General features: G+C 39.9%; 1 protein-coding gene across 44 annotated transcripts in view; it reads right to left on the bottom strand.

Annotated features, from left to right (window-relative positions):
• Nucleotides 1-22,184, bottom strand: part of LOC110483451 (uncharacterized) — a 425,837-nt gene that overhangs the window by 349,062 nt on the left and 54,591 nt on the right. The gene's annotated exons all lie outside the window — the stretch shown is intronic.

Below are 22,184 nucleotides of genomic sequence, written 5' to 3'. Positions count from 1 at the left end.
CCAGTGCTGGAGGGTGGGCTGGATTTGCCAAAGTTCCACAGATCCTTCCTCTCACTACACAGAGGTTCCCTTCTAAGCACTATTTGCTAAACAGCTTATTCCTTAAGAGATATCTATCAATATATATTCACATTGCACTAACATTGCTAGGCACATAGCAATCATCAGCTGACAAAGAATGATGCAGTAATACTGTTCTGATGTTTTTCCTCTTCTGGTGTTTCTTAATAGCACTGATTCCCCCAAAGGAAGAAAATCCCTCAGCAGGAACCATGGGGTTACACAGATTAGAGTGGCCTTTGAAGATGAGCTGTGCCACCAGCACTCACAAGTTAATAAGGATGTGAGCAAGGAAACCAGAGCTTGACCAGAAATATTAAGGATCTCCAGCAGTAACCTGGCTGACCTAGTGGCAGCACATTGCCAAACAGTCAGAAAAGTCAATCGTTGTTTCTTTCCTAAGTACCAAAATAACAAGCAGCCTTCAAGTTAAAAGCTGGCTTAATTCACTTACAAGAGTCATCATGAGCTATAGTGGCACCACCTCCCCCTCCTTTTTAATTTTGTTCTTTTCATTATCATTATCCCAGGTGGCTTCCAGGAAGTCCCTTGCAAACTAGTCACTATTATGAAGATGGCCTATTTTAATTACAGTCCCTTGACAAGAACAGCTAATTATCTAACTTTTCTGTATGAACTACCAGATGGCTTCAGTTCTATACTTAACTTTTACTTTTCAGTAACTAGTGATACTTGCACATTAGAAAATGTCAGGCATTACACAGAACAGAAATAATACCAGTACCAACACCAGTACCTCAGACACAGACAGGATAGAAACAAATGTATCTACAACATTCTTTCACTAAAATAATAAAGTTATTTATGATGGCAAGCATCTGTCACATTTTCTTTTCTTATGGGACTTCCCAAAAGTGTGCCAGTAGGTTTTTGTTGTTATTGCACTGTTTTTTCGTCTTCAAACAACATTAGCATCCATTTCAAGGAAAGCAAGCAGGAGCTTCCATGTTGTTCCCATCAACCTCTTTTGCACTTTTCCAGTTGTCTTTCTTCTGAGATCCCACATTTGGCTGCACCTACTTGCCTGAGACAGCAGGAAGCATGACCACGCTGCATGCTATGGCCCAGCACACTTCAGGACTGAGCCTCCAGAAAGTACTAAGCATGGTGTCCCATGGGAGTACACAAACACCCGAGTTCAGAGGGATGCTATTGCAAGATTGTCATCACAGACAGTGCAATTAGCAAATGCAGCTTTCATGTGCCTGCCAAAATGTGTACCAAGGCAGGCAGATTTCTGCTGGTTCCAAAAACTGGAGTTCAGGCAGGGTGTGAGAGCATCCCTGTCCATGACACGGTGTGGTGCAGACATAAAACAGGGAGGGAATCTGGCCTGAGTGCATTGGGGCAGTATTTACCCCTGATGTACATAAGGAAAATAAAGGTGACTCTGACAAAAGACAGTGAAGATCAACCAACAACAAGACAAGGCCAAAGATCAGCCAAGTGAAGGAGTTTCATGCATAGGACACTGTATCGCAGGAGGGCAAAATCCACTGGATATTACCATAGCAAACATGTCCCTTATGAGCCATGCTCATAAAAATACAAGCAATTTCCTTTTATATTCTTCTTACTTAGCTTATTATATACACCTATTCTACAATGTCAAAAATCTTTTTTCCAAAATACAGCAGCAATGCAAATGTTGATTTGTTTTTTTCCTATTGGTTACAATTCAGGTGTGAATACCTGTAGCCACTCAGTGATGCTGCAACATTCACTACAAAATAATTGAAGAACCCAGACTTGAGAAAATTCTGATGACTCTGACAACACGGAGAAGTTTTAACTTCTTTTTTACAACAGTAGAAATGGAGTCTAGTGTCTGGATACCAAAACAAATGAAAAAGGTGAGATAAGTGAGAAGATATTGTATTTGAGTCTCTAAAAAGGCACTACAAGAAATAGTAAATAAAATTTCAAACAGTATTTTTTATTGTTTTTCTGTCTGTGTATCTTTAGACAGTCACTCACTTTTAACTACGTGCTCTAAAAGGTTTAGGATGTATTTCTAGAACAAAGAAAATACCTTCACATTCAGAAAGTAAAATTTTAGTCATACTAGATCTAAGAACATATATACTTAATTTAATTGTACTGACAACAAATTCAGAAGGGAGAATCACTGGGGCTTTTTTTAAGATAGCAATCAGTTCCTTCTGTGAATGACTAGAAACAGTAACATATGCATATTACCATAGTTTATAACATAGCAAACACAATCAGACAAGTACCCCTGGGTACCATCACAGCAACATTAGGATGCCTAAACGTAAATAACAGTCAGAGTTTTGTCAGGTTTACAGCAGTGGCTCTGAGGCAGGACAGCAGGAAAGAAAGGCTGTCTGAACACCTGCCACACCAGTGAGAAAACTGATTTTTGCTGGTGTAATTGTTGTTACAGCTTCCATTTGTAAGGCTGTTCCTCTCCAAATTCATCATGGCAAGGATGCTCATTAAATTAATGGAACACCTCTAGACTGATGAACTTGGGACAGTTCTCAGATTTGGGTCTGAATTCCAAAACTGGTTTGCTCTTCTGAACCTTAAGTGGAAATTATGTCAGGTTTCATTTTCTGCCACTAGAGTCCAACTGAAGTCAGTTCTTGGAACAAGTACTCCAATAGAAACCCAAAACAGAAGATCCTCCACCCCTTTAATATTTGCTTGAAGGTATTTATGAGAGATTTATACATGCGAACCTTCCCAAAATAAATAATAATTTACATCTGTAGAATCCATAACATTAATCTTGCAACAATCGCACTGTAATGTCTATTTTTAGAGGTTTTGGAGCTAATTTAAGAGTCAGGGCTGAGCATAAGAGGTCTTGGGAAAATGACTTGTAATGACAATCTCTAGTTATATTCTACAGAGCCCTAGATCCTTCTGAAATGGAAAACAAGGGTAACTATTGCCAAGAAAATTAAGCTTGCTTCATTTTTCCCATGTAGTGTTGTTGAATGTTCAGTTAACTACAGAATCACAGAATCAATTAGTGCCACGTCCAGTCTTAAACACCTTCAGGGACAGTAATTCCACCACCTTCCTGAGCAGCCCATTCCAATGCCCAGCCACCCTTTCTGTGAAGAAATTCTCCTTAATGTCCAACTCAAATCTTCCCTGGCACAGCTTTACACTGTGTCCTCTTGTCCTGTCCCTTGCTACTTGGGAGAAGTGACTGGCCCCACCTGGCTACACCCTCCTTTCAGGCATCTCTAGGGGGTGATAAGGTCTCCCCTCAGCCTGCTTTTCTCCAGGCTAAACACCCTCAGCTCCCTCAGCTGCTCCTCATCAGACTTGTGCTCCAGACCTTCCACCAACCTTTTTCTGGTAAAGTTCTGTCCTTCTCTGGACACACTCCAGCATATCAACATCCTTCTTAATCTGGGGGACTCGGAACTGGACACAGCAGTCAAGGTGTGGCCTCACCAAGTGGAAAGTACAGAAGAATGACCTCCCTGGTCCTGGTGGCCACACTATTCCTGATACAGGCCGGGATGCTACTGGCCTTCTTGGTCACCTGGGCACAGTTGGCTCATATTCAGCTGCTGTCAATCAGTACCCAAGGTCCCTTTCTGCCTGGCTGCTCTCCAGCCACTCTGTCCCCAACCTGTAGTGCTGCAAGGGGCTGTTGTGACCAAAGTGCAGGGCCAGCTTGAGTTTTGAGCAGTTTCTGCTGCCACTCCTCAGTTTCAGGAGGAGTGATTCAAGTTATGATTTTAAATGAACATGTCCTGCATTGGTTAGTTTCTGTCACGTAGTCATTTGTCTAGGCAGCATGGGAGAGATCTCATCTGCCTGCCCCGTCCTGGCTGCCCAGGCAGCTTTGGCCAAGTCAGTTTTAGGCTGCACCCATTACTGAGCTCAGCTGCACATCATCTCCTCACCAAGAAGAACCACTAGCTATGTCCTGTCCCAGTGTTGAGATAAGACCCCTTTCTTTCCCCTGCATCTTGGTTCACACAGACCCAGAAGGAGCTCAAAAAGAGCTTTAACATCTCTGCAGCATGCCCCCCAATGACAAACTGAAACACTGCTTGGGTGTTCTGTAACTTCTAACTAAAACAAAGAGCTACCTCATCAGAAAAGTGATATAAAGTTTAACCTATTCATGAACATAAATAATCCAATCAATAATGCCTACATAGGCAAATATTGACAAAGGGCAACAATTTCAAAGAAGCAACTCAAGTACATGGAGTCATTCCTCAGTGGGATTGCTGCTCCATGGTGACTTTCTTTCAAAGCCCTGACTATCTCACAGCATCTTTCTCATGCATATGCATATTGCCAGTGTCCATTCTACAATCTGAATCACTTCCTGTCTGCAGATTCAATAAATGGAAGCCTCCTAAAAGAAAAGTGAGGGGGTGGAAGGGTAGGAACCTCAGGATAAAAAATATTTACAGCTAGAAAATACAAGGACATAACATTTTTTTCTTGAACAAGAGTACTAGATGTTTAAAAACATAGCAGATAACACCTCTGAGAGCACATATAAGCAATTGCATGCTAATAATGCTAAGCATTTCCTTCCTTTCTTCATGAGAGGAGTCAATTGAATAGAACAAGAAATATTTTTTTCCTTTTATTTTCATGCATCCTTGTTAGATATTTGTGCACCATCATTTAAGCATTAAGAGTCTTACATGCTATATAAAGACCTGTGTTCCTGCAGACATTTATAATATCATGTTAGAACTCTGATTAACAGTCATATCTTAACATCACCTAATAAAATTAATAACATGGGTGATATACAGCAATATCAGAGGGCCTCCAGATACAGACCAGCTTGGACAAGCCACATGAGTGAGTTATCTTCAGTACTGCAAGGAACTGATGAGGTAATTCCTTCAGTAACTTATCAAAGAAAAAAAAGCATACAGCTTTAAATCCTAACTCACACTTTATCCCACATAGCAGCAGGAGGGTTTTACTAATTGCAATCTGCAGAACATATGGACTGGAATACATCCCATCATCCGGCACCTCAAAACTATAGGCATTAAGTTGCTAAGCTTTAGCACACTGTTTACAATTTGCCTTATGAATATGTCACTGCATTTTACATTACTAAGGCATATATGTAAAGAAAAGAAAGAAGCTTTATTGGCTGCAACTAACACAAACATCAAAGAAATCCATCACTACACTGCTTTTCCATTGAGGCTAAGCAAGGACAGTGCCTTTACGACCCCCTTTTTACACAAAACAGATTCAGAATCTTTTTTTCCCTGCCTTCACATTTCCTGACTGCATCCTTGTGTAATGAAGCCTGTGAGCCTTTGAAGCCTCCACCCAAAACAAACATGAATCTTTATAACTTTTGTAATCTGCTTTTTGGCCACCCAGTGAGAATCTAACAGGATCCCTTGTTTTGAAGGCCACCACAGAATAATACTAGCAGGGGAAAAGAAAAAGAAGATGAGATCCAAATATAATCATTACACAATATTTTCCTAATGAAATATAAAGCTTCTTTAATCTAAACAGTATGTTAAGGTCTTTATTAATCAACATCAAATGAGGGACTATAGTCATCAATTTAGCAGAGTGAAACCAAAACAAGCAGAAAATAATTTTTATGTTTTGACAGGAATTTTAAAACTGACACATCTGTCAGATAAATAGGCAGTATTATCCTAAATTTTGAAACCTCTCCTAATCAGGCATTCCCTGGAGACATATGAACCTGTGACTGACATGGGTCCTTCTGAGAATAATCAAGCTGTGTTTCCAAGAGCACATGTTATGCAGGACTAAGGTGTTGAAACCCCAGACCAAGCATCGAGAAGAAGCTGCCTTAAGATTCTGGAATTCAAGAAGCTTGTTTTGGGAAGTCTCTCCCACCCCAACCACCATCCCCAGTGCAAATGGAACAGAATAGCAAGTGCTGTTGCACAGGTGAGAATTCAGTGCCAGAGGGATGCTTCCTTCCAACTTGAAACAGATTATGCCTCCCTACAACTTTGAACATCTTCACTCTAAGAAAGGTATGTATTGAGCAATACAGCTAAAAAGGTATTAGCTTTCCCATTATCGTGATCCAATATTGTATTTGGCTCCTATTTATTTCACACTGTCATGATTTACAGCTTCACAGCCCCTTTTTATCTCTCCTCCATTCACATTTATAAGAGCATTTTATTTCCCAGTTTGCAAAAGAAAATCCAGATGTAATTCCAGTTTAATGTCTTTTTACTACTAAGTTATGCAACCCTAGGAAATCCTTTAAACACAAAATTCATACTCTCAGGATTTTTCTTACCAAAAACAACCTGTAACTTTTAGATATTTCAAACTCTCCCATATAGTCTGCCTTACACTCATTTATTAGCATTTTTATTTATCAACCCACAGGTATGTTTAAAAAAAAATTTAAAGGACACTCAGAAGTGCACTGCTATGATATAATGTAACTGTTAATTATTCATTACAATCATTAACTGCAAAGGCAGAGATATTGAAAGAACCCTTATAGTGAAGCATTCTCATAAAAAAAATAGGAAGAATCACTGATCAAGACATTATGGACACATATCTGTCTCATATTGGCTGCTTTGTTTTTTCTTCACATTCATATAAAAGTTGCAAGGCATGTTTCTGCCATTACTCTTAAACAAAAAAATGAGCAGAAACACAGATCAATATGTGAAAGCTCTCTGGTCTACTGATAGCACTCCTTCCCAGATCACAAGCTGTCAACATAATGCAGAAAATATTAGGAAAAAAATTGCACTGATGAAGTGCTCTGAAACTTTTCAGAAAATTAAATTATATGTCCTGAGGAAAAACCACCCTAGACTGAGGCCTCTTAAAAACATTCTATTTTTCCTGAACCTTCTGATTTGATATCATCTCTTCACGAAATGAAACCCTTTGCTCTCCACTTATTTGCTGTGGCACCTGCATCGTAGTGCTGGGTTTTCCTTGTTTGTGGTTTCAGAAAATCATAACTCTAGGGATACACAAACATAAATGTCCATCAGGTCTCTTAAATTGTAGAAAATCAAGGTTCTTGAAGAGAGGAGGACAAATAGGCTGCTAGACATAGCATTTCTGCAGTGAAACAGAGCCACATGCATGCACAGTATAGGTCACACCAAAAGTGATAGAAGGTGGCAATGTGAAATAGCTCTGCAGAAATGAATGCTGCAGCCAAAAAACACGTTTTGCAAATCAGGGCAATGAATACTCAATCCAACCCCTGTTATTTCTTTAAACTGCGAGAAGAACTTTATGATACAGTAAATATGTCACAGCTCACATGTTATCTCATGTGAGAAGGTTATAGATGTTAGATGAGCCAGGTAGGAAATTGCCTGAAGGTGTATGTACTGCAATGCCCTGACTCAAGTAGCCAACAATGGCAGGGCTCAGAGTCCTGGGATACACTGATACCAGGCAAGAATTCATCTGCAGGGTAAACACGGGACCACTCAAACATACAAGCTCAAAATACCATCAAGAGGAAGTGTGCTGTGCAGTGCATTTAGGTTTGCAAAAAGACAAATTGATACAATATTTTGTATCTTCACCTACTTTCATTCAGTGCTACAGATCATCTGACAGGATTTACTCACATGTTTAGCAATAATATTCAAAGAATTGTTAGGAAAATAGATAAAAGTTTCATCAACATCTTAAGCATAAACATATCTTGAACTATATTTTACAATGTTTAGGAATTTTTTTACAATTAATTATTTTCTTTCAAGCAAGTCATTGTAACATCCAGCAAGTACCACACTGTGTGAGCAAAGAGTTCTGGGGAAATACTACTGTCTGGGGAAACACTACTGTCACCCTTTTTGCCCTACACTGTCTGTCACTGCCATTCTGGAACCAGGCATTTTTGTTCCTTTAAGACAGTGCTACTCACAGCTCCCTACTTAGCATATGGAAAGAGGAAAACTTTCCTAAAGAAAACATCTTGAATATATGTTAGCTGCTGAGAATTTAAGGGATATACACTACAGAATTACCAGTTTTATTAAAACCTGAATTTACAGGATGTGCACACAGCAAGAAGAGGATAAACTTGTCGATTTCTCACCGTATTTCCATTTTTCAAATTCTATACAAAGAATGAGGGATTCAGCGTGACCCACTTTGCTGCTGTCTCATCTTCCCTCCATCACAAGAACAGTTCAAGTGAAAATAATCCCTTCTCACTCAGTACATATTCTCTGTTAAGCAATATATCAGCTGAACCACCCACATCATCCCAATGAAGTTACTGAATGGTTATCTCTCAAACTGAATCTTTTTCCTGCTATACTTACATGGTGCTAGATACCAGTTGCATAGAAAATTCTAATATATAGATATATATATATATGTGTATATACATACACACATTCTCCATGAATAAGAAAGGCTGCCTGTGAAATTCTGGCTATGCATAAGCATTCCTTCCCTTGCCAGTAACCAGAATGAAAAATAACCCTCCTCCCTTGAAAATTTCCTTTTATTGGGATATTTGTTTCAAATTCATCTAAAAAACTAAATCAACTGACAAATCTGAAATAGCTAAACTGCCATTTACAACTGCAATCTGACTATGGTCAAACATTTATTATTTTTATTTGCAGAAGATCAAAATGACTCTCAGAGTAAAGCATTTTTTCAAAGGCCCTTGGTGCAAATTCAATTTATGAAAACTCATCACTGACAACATTAATATATTCCTTTCCATGAGATCCAGTTCTGCATTCCCTACAGAAAGTACATTAACCTCTTAAATAAGCAACCCATATAGGCTTGCTTCCAGCTGCTTGCAAGCAGATGAGACTGCAAATGCTTCAAACCTGGAGGCTGGAACCAGCTGCTGTCTTTTTAAGAAGCATTTGTTTCATCCCAACATCCTTGTCAATAAGATAAAAAGAAATATTCTCACAATTCAAAAATCTCCTTTCCTGAGTTACAGAAAAAGAATTAACCTTTTATTTGTAAAAAAGCATTCTTCAATCTTAAGAGACTAAAATATTGATACGAAAATCCATAAGATGCCAACAGAATTAATATTAATTAAATATGCAGATTAAAAAAAAAACAACAAAACAAAACAAAACAAAAAAACAACAAAACAAAAAAAAAAAACCACCCTGTGTGTCTTTGGTATTTCCACAAACCTTGAAACAGAATTTTACCAGAACTTGGCTTTTGGGTTACTTAATGTTGTGATTTTGAAAGGGAAAAAAAAACTCTAAACAAAACAACAATTGTCATACCTGAGAGTCATAAAATAGTAAACTTTTTCATGAGGTACAACCACCCATCTTCTGTATCTCAAAATATGGATTCCGTATATAGAACATTCTGTGTATTTTGACCACCAGAAATGCTTATTTCTACACCAGAAGCTGCCTAGCTATCAATCCTCGGAGGGTAGGTGAAAGTATTAATCCAACATATATATGCATCATTTATTTTAAAAAAATCATAAGGAAAGAAGTGACAATGACTCCTCCAGAAAGAGCTACCAGAAACCAGTTCTCCACAGCGCTGACATCCTTGGGAGTTCCTCCTCCCACTCACAAACAAATAGCAGGAATTATACAGCACTTGTGGGAGGGAAGGGGGTACTGGGAAAGAGGGGAAAGAGGTAGGGGAAGCATTCTGTGTTTTTAGCTGCTTTTTTGCATTATTTGATCTCTGGCAAGAAGCCTGAGAGCAGCTGCCATCGTTGAGCTGTGGGATCATGATTTGGTAAACTTCAGGCCAGGTCACTGGGAAAAGCCATTAAACATGCAGTTACAAACCCCAGTCAGCAATGGCATACAGATTTAAGCAAAAAAATCCTTTCTAATTTCAGCTGTGTTTGCACTCCAGTTCAACACTAACATTTAATAAGTCTCACACAAGAGGGTCCTAAAGAAAAACTCACTAAATATTTATTTTAATTTAAATACAGTGTGACTCCGTTTTGGGTAAGTTTCATCACCTCCAACTGGAATTCCCCACCAGATCAGGGCTGCTGATGGAAGTGGCAGGGCTCAGCGGAATGTCCCACAGCAGATCCAGCCCAGCACCTCCCCTTCACACGTGGACACTCAAATCTGCAAGAAACAATCCCTGAAGAGGCTGCTGGGTACTGAGGGAGGAATTCAGCCTCTCCCCCAGCCCCCAGGCAGAAGCCTCTGCCCTCTGTGTTCTTCTCGGCACAGCAACACGCTGCAAGTATGAAACCTTATAGATTAATAGTGAGAACAGAGAAATGATCTCCCTGGACTGCATCCATTTCATGTGAACTATGAGAACTTGGATTTATTTCAGTAATGGAAAGGAATGAAAAGCAAGGAGCAACAGGAGGTTTTCCACACAGGCATTCTACATCTCCAAGGAAAGCAAGGGGACAAAACCCACACAAAGACATTTCTGGCACACATTGTGGGCCAAATTTCTAAGCTTTCTCAACTTTCAGCCTTTTTGCATTTTCAGCTTTGTGCACTCAATACTATCCCTCTTACTGATTTTACACAGTACTTTTATTGTGCTCTTTTATTATGCTTAGATAAATCTGCGTGACTGGCACAGAGCTACCATCGTCACCAAGGATAGGTGCACTCAGGTTTGATTGAATACACAGAGAAAAGAAACAGACATTGGAAAAAAGCTGGCACGGTTTTTGGTCACAGTTTTATTTACAAGCCACTATGTCCCAGAAGCAAGCCACGTGCATCCTATTTCCAGTGGTGTCATTGTGTCAAGTTTAGCCCTAAAATTACAGGCTAAAATAAGATGGCATATTTACTTTTCTAAAAAATAACACACTTATTGAAGGCATGGATAACTCTCACACACATGAGAAAGCCCAAAAACTGTTCCACCAGTCCTATCTCTATCACAGTGTTTCTCTCTTCTTTTTGCTTGACTCTTCAGCCTAGAAATTGCCAAGGGTATTCATTACTCCTCAGGCAGGCTATCAGGTTTGGATGCAAAAGCCTGATGGAGACTGTTTGGAAGATCCATATAATGCACCAAGAGGCCACAGAGCAGGCGCACAGAGGTCTTGGCTAACCTGTAGAGCCTTTCAATACCAAGTGACTCTAGGCCTGCTGCAGCTAGTCAGGTCAGTGGATACATACAAACAGAATTTCACTAATGACAACTTCTATGTGGAACAAATTCTTTACCCCTTTCTGACACTATAATATGCTGCTTCTTTTACCTTATCTGATAAATGTTGCCCACAGAAAACAATAAGACATTTGAGAGCTATTGTCCCCCTATTATAGTGGAGACTATTTTCGTAGACAACAAATAAATCTATTCTAGCCACTGCTTTAGTGAAAAGCAAACACTGGATAGAAAAGTTGACTGTCAAAAGTTGCTGCATATGTCAATTTAGTATAGAAGGATCAAATAGACAAAAGGAAATTCAATGCGGGCTTTAGGATCTCAGAATGGTAAATTTTGAGAAACCAAGGAAATTACTGAGGCTGTGCTCAAACACTTCAGCTCAAACACAGAAATACCTCACTTGAAAAAGGCAAATGTTATTCACACTCCCATTGCAAGCAGGAAGGGAAAAAATGGTAAGGAAAGATGGGAAGCTTGCCCAGATGAATAAACACTTCAAACAGGATATTGAGAGGAAGTCCAGACTCTACAAAGAATGAAAAGATTAATTAGGAAGAAGACAATGGCTCAGGGCTATGAAGTGTTGATACTGTAAAAGAGGACAGAAGCTCAGCCAAAGGGAACTCAGCCCAGGCAAACCAAAATGAGTTTGCCACGCGTATGGGGATGACTTCCAGAATTTCACTGTGGCTGCTGACTGATTTGGGAGTGCTGGCAGCCAGGCACAGGGACAGCACAACTGGCTGGCAAGGATCCTCTCCTCAGCTGCTCCCAGCCCAGAGTAATTTAGATTTACATCTACGCAACTAGATCAGTTACTCTAGATGCACCTTTTCTCTTATCGGGTGAAGAGAAAAGGAAGTCGAGTTGCACTGGACTGAAGTCTCCCACAGAGCTAAGTGAAGCAGACTGAAAGTGCTGTAAATGACAGACAATTTTAGAAGCAGAGAGGACAGGTGAAAGACTGCCTGGCCATTTCTGTCATCATACAAATGACACAGGCCAAGGCAGTCAAGGTGAAAGCCTCAACAAGTCACAGGCTCAGCATGGTGACTGCCAGAGTGTTTCTGATGCTCGTAGTGGGCTCTGGCTACTCCTTCATGTAAAACAATCTGCTGCATCTTCTCCCATGCATTTCCTGCCAAGCATGAGGCCGTGGGGCTCAGAGAAATTTACTCTAGATAGATATTTCCATAAACATAAATTATAATGTCTCTTCTTCACAGTGTGCTATGAAACAAGGGAAATAAAGATGCACTAGTAGCCCCTTTGGAGCAATAGCTTTTTCTACTTTTCTCTCTCTTTTATTACAGTTACAGTACCCATAGTATTTCTCTTCACACTTCACTCCCTTAATACCCAAAACATTTGCTAGATTTGTTTGCTAGACAAACCAGATCTAAAGCCTTACTCATTTCATCCTCTACCTATCCCCCCATCCATGTACAAAAACACATTCCATAGAAAATTTCGCTTTACTAAGCTCTCTAAATATGTACATATATATCCTGGGGGGGAGGGCTTGTGGTGTTGGTGGTGTGACTTATTGTTAGGGACAGTTCTTTGTTACTAAGCAAACCATTTCTGTAATCCTTACCCAACAATAGATGACAGAACATAATACAAATCTGGCTGCCCACTGGCAAAAGTTAACATGGAATATCATCTTTGGCAAAAGAAGAGTATTTTTGCCAGTGCTAGTTTGGTCAGGTTAACAGGCCCCAAAATAAAGAGATACATTTGCATATTCAATATGTATGGCAACTCAAACTTTCCAAGTATTAAAATGGAAACTGTAGCTGAAGTTGAAGATGTATGGAAGCAGGAGAAATACAATATCCTAATTGAAAACAAGAATGCATTTCTTTAATGCATTTAAATGCTTTTATGTAAATACAAAACTGACATCAAAGTCCAGTGTTGCTGTGTGTGTCAGTCAACTCTCCAGGTTTCTGATTTCTCATTAAATCATATGTCATTCTATTAATTTCTTATTGGATTTGATATTTTCAGGTTTTCCTGGAATATTAACTTAGCAATCAGTCAGTCAAAAATATTTTGAAGGACAGTCAACTACAGAGCTTTGCTCCTTCAGGGCCCAGGAACACACCTGCCATGACCAAGGTGTACACATAAAAAGTACTGCAATGACACATCCATGCATCAACTAAACCAACATGACTGATGCTCCCAGAAACTCAGAGCCTCAGACACACTCTACTTCCTCCAGGCAGCAGGCTATGAAATGGGCCATGAAGGTCAATAAATATCTGGTCCCCCCAAGCCTAAGGAAAAGAAAGTAAATCCAAGGATATGACATCCACAAAGCTATACTAACCCCCACAGAAATGGGCTCTCATACACTGAAACCATCTTGCTGTAAGAGCAGCAAAGGAAAGGGAGAACAATTTCAAAGTCTATCTTGAATGGTGCTCAGAAGAAGAAAGTAAGAAAAAAACATAAAAAAAACCAAACAAAAACTACAAAAATAAAACTATACATACACCTGTAAATAAACAGCACATTTTACAACAGTATCAGTTCCTGTGGAAATCATGGTAAGCAGCCCCAGATGGAGCACGCTAATGCAATATCAAACGGCAGGAGCTGAAAACTGTGTGAAGGCTTACAAGGAAGAAAAATCATCCTAGTATATTCACCGAGGAAGGGCTAGAAAGACACAGTAATAGGCCCTTGGCCTCTGAAGCACTTCACAGGACAGTGCTCCGAACAGTGCACCTGTAGATGGAAAACTTGTGGGGTGGGAAAAGAAAATGCAAAACAAATCAGAAGAAACTTGTAATTTCTCTGCCTAATCATTTCCTATGATCCAGCGGGTATCTTCTTAACCAAACAAAGTTCAGCTGCTTGGTTCTGATAAACTCGAGCCCTGCCAGGGGTGCACAATAGACCAAGCAGCTGCAAAGCAGCTGTTCTTGTGCTAAGAAACACAAGGGCAGGTGGCCCAGAGCCACAAACAGCCTCGGTGCTCTGCTGAGCACTGTGGGCAAATTGCAAAGATGTTTTTACCAGTCCTGGACCTTGTGACCTCAGCAAATAACTACTTCTCTGAACAGTCAAAATTAAGATCAGGCAAAGTGATGAAGGTAGGAGAACTTGTGAAGGGATAAGAATAACTATAGACCTGGAATTTTCTATACAGGGTGCCAGTTCTGAACCTTTCTTCCTGGCTTGGTGTATGAGAGCACATATTTTTCAGCATCTCAAATAACTGCAAAGCTGACATTGATTTCTATGTATTCCACTGGAAACCTGAGGGAAGGTTATATATTTGCTTTTATTATTTCCTTCTAAAATTTTGGTCCTGAACATCTAGAAGAAGTTATCTGTTTTCCTCTTATTTTCTCATCCTCTTGTATGTCCTCTAAAAACTAGTGGTGTACAACTTATCTACAGAAATATTTAACAAAAATTTGAAATTCTGCAAAAAACAGTCTTGCAGAAATATGAACAGAAGAACTAATACAGAAAATCTTCAGGGGTTCTTCCAGGATTCCTTTGAGTTAGAGGAACACAACCCAAGCCTTTCTACTGTGAGGAGCGACACCCTTCCAAAGATATGTTCTGCTCTCCCTCTAATATTACTTCACCAAAACTAAAAATCCAGAAAAAAAAGTTACTCTCAAAGTCTGTGTATCAACTCTGTACTAGTCCGTTGGTAGTAGGATTTAGTCATGAAACCTGTAAAAAATCCAGCAGAGAAGTAGATTAAAAATTTCCAAAGACTCAACCCCATGCATTTAAATTATTGAACTAGAATTAAGAGAGATGATGATAAAGAGTCACATCTAAATAATCCTCAGATATTTCAGTCACTCTAGCAAATATTTGCTGTTGCTATAAATCTCCTCTCAGCACCTGTCAAGAGTACAGCCAGCAACATGGGAGAATAAACATATTCAGTAGGCACAGATTTCCAATAAATCCAGTGAATTTGGAAGCTTACTAATTCTCCTCTACAAGCAAGGAAGAAAGTCTACTAAAAACCTTAATCTCCCATGTGCTGATACAGCACTTTCAACTCCAAATCACATAGAATTTTCCCAGCTATCAGCACTGAGCTCAGCAGGGGCATCAGCAGGAGAGCAAGGGCAGGAGCAGGATTTATGGAGCACAACATTCACTACGCTGAGACGGGAGGTTAATGTTGAAAGACAACAAGTCATAGTGGGAGGAGGGAAAGGAAGCAATGCATCAAAGCCATACAAATAAATTGGCTTGATTTTGCCCTCCTACCCATCCTTTAAACCTGATTTTTTCCTGGGTTGCATCTTTCACCACATGAAAGGAGGGGCTTGTTTGTTTGTTTTCTTCAATATTTACTTATTTATTCTGCTGGCATTTTACTCTCCTCAAAATCCTTGCTATTGAAAGATAATACATTTCTTCAGCTGAGCACTAGTGTCAAAACTCACACAGGGGACCTGAACTGCTATTTTAAAGCAAGCCATATTCAAGAAAAATCATTAAAAGGAGACACAGATAAAGCTCTGTTGGTGTTTACAACCATGTTGCATTAATGCTACTGTGTCTCCTGCACCTGTAAAACCTGATACTATTTGTGTCTACAAGCCACTATACTGACACACAGCCAGAAAGCCTGACAGGGCTGCTAAACCCTGCAAGGAAAAGAAAAAACATTGAGTAAGCAGGTCTTTGTGTAACAGATAAAAGAAAATCTGAAGGTTGCAGGATTTTTTTTGCTTTTCCTTAATGTTATAGAGGAAAAAGAGTATTTTCTTGGTTGAATTGGATATGCTCATTTCTTCTCTTATTCTGTTTTCTCTAAATCTTTATAGAATCATGCAATCCTTTGGGTTGGAAAAGACATTTGAGATAATCATATACAAGTGTTAACCTAATACTGCCAATTTCCCTATTAAACCATGTCCCCAAATGCCACATCTATACATGTTTTAAATACCTCCTGGGGTAGTGACTCAAATACTACCCTGGGCAGTCTGGTCCATATGTGGCTACCCTTTCTAGGAAGAACTTTTTCCCAGTATCCTATCTAATCCTTCCTTCCCTGGCACAACTTGAGGCCATTTCCTTTTGTCCTGTCCCTTGTCCCTTGGGAGATGAGATCAAGCCCCATCTCCCCACAACCTTTTTTCAGGTGGTTGTAGAGAGTGATGGGTTCCACCTGAGCCTCATTTTCTCCAGATTAAACAAACCCACTTCCCTCAGCTGTTCATCATATAATTTGTGATTCAGACCTTTCACCAGGTCTGTTACTTTCCTCTCACAGCTCCAGCATCTCAATGCCTTTCATGAAATGAGTGGCCCAAAATTATACACAGGATTCAAGGTGTGGCCTCACCAGTTCCAAGTACAGGTGGATGTAGTAGGGGAATACTCCTGCTGGCTATACTATTGCTGATACAGGCCAGGATGCCACTGGCCTGCTTGGCCACCTGGGCACAGGCTAGCTCAAGTTCAGCAGCTATTGACCAGCACCCCCAGGTTCTTTTCTGCTGGCCACCTCTCCAGACACATTCCTTCAGCCTTTAGTGCTGCAATGGCTTCTTCTGAACCAAGTGCAGGACTCAACACTTCACCTTATTGAGCCTCACACAACTGGCCTTGAGCCATCAATCCAACCTCTCCAGATTCCTCAGAAGAGCTTTCCTACCCTCCAAGATCAACATTCTTGTCCAGCTTGTTGCCATCTGCAAACTGGCCAATGGGTGCCCTCAGTCCCCTTGTCAAGAGGGGACATTAAAGATATTAAACAAGATTGGCCCCAATACTAAGCCCTGGGGATCAGTACTATGGCATAGAACACAGGCATTGATGACAACCCTCTGCAAAAATAACTGGCAAATGGTTGCAGTGTACAGTAACACCAGAAGCTGTGAAGCTGTGAGTTACCTCAGAGGAAGGAAAAAAAAAAAACATTACTGTGGCCTGAAACAGCCAGTCAGTGCTACATGAATACAAAACAAATAGAGCGCAGTATATGTCAGGTTTTGACCTCTGTCACTTGTGTATTTGCATCCTTTCCCGTCAGCCTTCCTGATTTCACAGCCATCCCACTAGAAATACCCTCTGTGTCTGTTCAACATCTCTGCCAAGCTGAGTTCATGCTCTTACCAAAGGAAAACATTTCAAGAGGGTTTAGCTGCTGATTATTCACCTCCAGATCCCAGGAAAGGCTATGGTCAAATTCTCTGTCTGACTCACAGGATTGCTTGAATGCTTTGCACAAGTTTCTTCAGCCAAGGCACTGGAAAAACACTTTGGAAATTCCCAAACAGTTGGCCTGTGCACCTCAAATGAAGCTTGGCAGAATTAAAAGGCCCAGTGTCCCACATGCCTGCCACCTACTGTGCCTGGAAGCCCATGGACAGGTGTACTTTCACCATTAATTTCCACACACCAAGACCTCCTTTCTCGCTTTTCCATACATTTCACTCTGCAAGGTGGCTAGGAGAGAACAGAAGGAGCTCCAGGCAAAGGGAAGCTGTGGGAGCCTGTGGCCAGGAGTAGGAAAGGATAAGATGGAATCTCACCAGTGGCAAGATGTAAAACCATTCAACACATGCTGGCAGGCCATACCTGGAACTTCCGGAAAAATATGGCAGCAACTTGAATAATTTTCACTAAAAACAGTCCAAAAAAAAAAAAAAAAAAAAGCACACACAAAATAAGCAAAACAACAAACAAAAAAAAAAAACCAAAAAAAAACCTCCCAAAACAAAAAACCCACACAAACATCCCCACTGACAAAGAGAAATGCTGTAATGCTGTGTGCTCCATGGGCCACTTGTGGCTCACATATGGCACATCAGTTTCTCAAGCCCACAGCTCTCCCCACCCGCGAAGGACATCAGACCCACAAAATACATCAGAACAGCATTTTTTGTTTTATGCCACCTTACAGAACAGCACCTAGAATTAACTCAGACAGGGAAAAACACTATAGTTTATCAGGTCAGAATACTCCTTAGGAAGACAACAACATGGTTTGCACTATCAAACTGTGCATGGTTTTAATCCCATTACACTTAAAAGTCAAAATATATAAACTAATAAAATTAACATGAGGGAAGGAACAGAGCCCTTGGGACAGATCCCTCACTGCATGTCTAGGCTAAATGTAAAACTGGCACCCCGGCAGCTTTACCTCCACTTCACAGCCAAGCACTGTGACCACCAACCCACATGTGGTAGGAAACAAGCCTCATGTGAGATCCTCACATTGTGTTGGGCCACAGGATGTTAAAAGCGTTAAAAATTAAGCCATGCATGCCTTGGTGTGATATTACTCAGTGTGTCACTTGTTCCACCAGCATCCTGTTAGACAGCAAAGGCTGGAAATTAATGAACACAAGCATCCTCTTCTCAATTTACAAAAAAAATAAAAACTCTTTTAATGTGTGTGCATGTATAAAAACCCACACTTCTTTTAACAGTTCAGGTTTTTCATTAACAAGTCCCGTTTCATCAAGCAGCAAGAGTATGCAAATTATGCATTTTGATTGCATAATTTTACTATAATAATTTACACCACCACCACCCCCAAAAACAAAATCACAAAATCAAGACCAAAACAGCCTATAACTTCAGTTGAGATAATTATATATATATTACAATCCCTCAGACAGAAAGCATTTGATGTGAATTTGGCAACAGCTTTCCCAGTGCATCTCATTTATAAGCTTTGACAGGCCAAATTCTGCAAGTGAGAGATTTGTTGAAATTTTACTCTTCTAATGCTCCTTCCAGCTGACAAGAGGGCTAGAGGAATGAATTCTTTCTCATGATTTTCGGGCATACTTCACTTTCAAAGGAACCAGGTACCAGGAAGCAAATCGATAGGAGCATCAGCTGGCTTCCTCTGGGCATTCCCAGCTGTTCTCCAGGATTTCCCAAGGAGATGTCAGGAGTTTATGCCTGATGATACCTGGCAGAGGAGGAACACAACCTCAAGAAGCCAACCTTCTCTCACTTGTGTATGCTAAACACAGAGCAAACGAAACAAGAACCTCAAACAGAAGTGTTACTGCTAAAAATACTTGCACTCACCTTGAGTAAGATTTCCGTGGAATCTTCTACTCTGCATATAGACATTTCTAGAGACCATATGGCACCAGTAATATGTTTTTTCCCAGTACTACTAACAGGACAGCACAAAAATTTAGCAAAACATACACATATTAAGATTTGTACACCATTACTTCACTATTATTAAACCTGAATGGTTCAGGAAGCTATTCTCACTGCAAACCCTCCTTTGCAGATCTTTAATGGAATCCTGCCAGTTTTTAAAAAATACTGGAATTAATATTCAACCATCATTTAAGTAGAACTCATCAGAACAGCACCCATTTTTTTCCCAGGTAATAAGCAACACAAATTCTAATCTGGGGAGCAACTTCAGATTGTCAATACAAAAATAGGCAGCACAGTAGAATGGAGAAAATATAAAAAGGAAGGAAGAAGAAATAATAGTAGGTTTTTACAAGTGAGGAATAGAGCACAAAAAGTCACAATAAGGGATGAAGGCATCATAAAACATACCCTAAATGGAATTTTAATAAAAAGTTGGGAAAAAACATGCATCCAAGAAGTGGACAAAAGCAATTTTTAAAATATGAATCTCCTACATTTGAAGAGCTCTTCTGCATATGTCACCTGTCAAAACAAATGTAGAGCAACAGAGAATAATGCCTTCAAGCTAAGCTAATTACCTGTAGCATCCTATGGATAAACTCTGTGTTACTGACTATGAAATAGCATAAATTTAAAAAGAACAGCACTGTTACGGTAAGCATTACTATGCTGAAATACTACACTGAATTCAATGCTTACTAAACTCCAAAGTGGTTCAAAGGAGGACGGAAGGTGTCCCCAGTGAGGAAAAATAACAGCTGAAGTAGACTTTTTTAATCATGCAGATTTCAATGCATTGCCTAAAGTCACTCTGCATCACAGAATTAGTAAACTATGCAAAAGAAATGTTGCAACCAAGGTTTACTTAAAAAGAAATATTTTTTTTTTCTTAAGTACTAGGCCATTCTAGAGGTTTCACCTTTCCTCTCCCTCCACTGGCTTGCAGATTCTTCAGAACCATGCAAATTTCAAGCCTTATTAGCAGTAACTCTACTGGCCATGTTTTTTTGTTATTAGTCTATATTAACTCTAGAAAAATTGTTGAAGGCTTGTTTTCTCTTCTGAAACTGCTTTGAATGCAGCACAGGTCTCAAAGAAGATAAGCTGCTTTATCTCACTTTTCCAGGCACTGAAAAGAATAAGGACAAAAAAGCTGACAGGACATATCTGGGTAAATTTTGTACACTCCCACGATACACCACTTGGAAACAAGCAGTCTGGCCATGGAAATATTCATCAGTACTTCACTTAGTAGCATAAAAACACCATTCCTTAAAAAAAAAGGAAGGAGAAGATACAGTGCTCAATGATAACACAGTTAATATATGAAGCTGCATAATCTTACCACGGTCACAGTCAACACAGATATCTAAACACTGCACATTCATATGCAGGGGGACTCCATTTACTATATAATTTGTCTTTTGCCTAAAGATTCAAAGCTTCACTTAGAAATAAATGAAGAATAATGACTTCTCATGAACTTTCCCTAATTTGTAGCCAGTTAATTTCCTCCTCCTGGTGAAAGTCTGTTGTATGCCACACATCCTGCTTCAGGCTATCACTGAGATGAGGGAACTGTGATTCCTTTCTTCCTATTACATACTTCAAAACCAGGAAATACATCCGTTATGAATTTTTTTGAGGAATAAAACAAATATTAAAGACATTAGCAGAATGCTGGAAGAAAATTCCCAGGACTATAATTGTACACATGGGGAAAGAAACATCTAAAAATATATTAACAAATACAATGCTTTCAAATTTATCAGGAAACAGTGATAGAATTAACACCAGAAACAACTGAACAACATTCCAAAAAAAAAAATAGTCAGCAATTCAGAATGGAAAGAAGGAGTTGGCACAAGGAAAATACACCCAAAATTAAGTTTTTCATTGCAGACTGCATGAAGGCAAGAATGCCATAGTCCCAAAGGAGACCTGACCCCATTCTTCCTCTTCCATCCTTCCCTTGACTGGTGGGAGAGTTCCTCATTAATACACAATTCCACAAAAGGTCTTTAAAGGTCCTGCAATTTAAAAGTAGTTTCTAGAAATTATCTTGTAATTAGGACAGTTCATTAACTAGCATGACAGTGTAACTTCTTCATAGTTACTCACACAAAAAAAAAGTAAAATTTCTTCACAAGCCCATTGAGAAAAACCGGAACAACTTGGAATTTAAGCCCCATGGCCTCAGCCTGGGAAGCTTGGCAAGAGAAGGCATAGCAGTGATTCACATTTCAGCTTCTCACTTCCCGTTACAGAGCCTCACACTGGGAAGTGTCCCAAAACATTTTACAAGGAAACTATCGGTACCAACCCCATTCATCATTGAAACGTCGTCCTTTGCATTGAGTCAGAAGCTGCTCAGCAATACAGGGGAACAGAAGTTTAGCAGAAGAAGGAAGAGGACTACAGCACCACACAGATGAGACTCAAAGAAGAGTTCAGGGGGGCAGCACTCCCTTCCTCACACTGGGACTGGCCCCATCAGATGAGATTTGTGCAGGAGAACTGCTGCTGGCAGCTTCAAGCAATCTTTTATTGACAAGTGGTCCTAAGCACAAGTGGAGAGGCTCCACACAGAGTCACCCTCAGCATCCTACTGGGTTCTTGGAGTCTGAGCCCACTGTAGAACAGCCCACTGTACTGACCATGCCCACTGACCATGCCTCTCAAGAAACCAGTGTACACACTCTTCTAAAGGATAGATTACTACAACCATGCTTTACTTCACACACTAGGGCAGAGATTCTGCAAGGCAAGGACAGACACTTACCCTGACATGTTATAAAATTAGCTTTCTCCTACACAAAGAGCTAAAGCGATTTATCTTCTACCTCTAGAGTTACAACACATGCATCAAA

Source organism: Lonchura striata, chromosome 2 (assembly GCF_050655825.1).
Source record: "Lonchura striata isolate lonStrDom1 chromosome 2, ASM5065582v1, whole genome shotgun sequence".
In the NCBI taxonomy this organism is placed as follows: Eukaryota; Metazoa; Chordata; class Aves; order Passeriformes; family Estrildidae; genus Lonchura; species Lonchura striata.
Note: the sequence above shows the minus strand (reverse complement) of the source record. Positions and strands in the feature narration are given on the sequence as shown.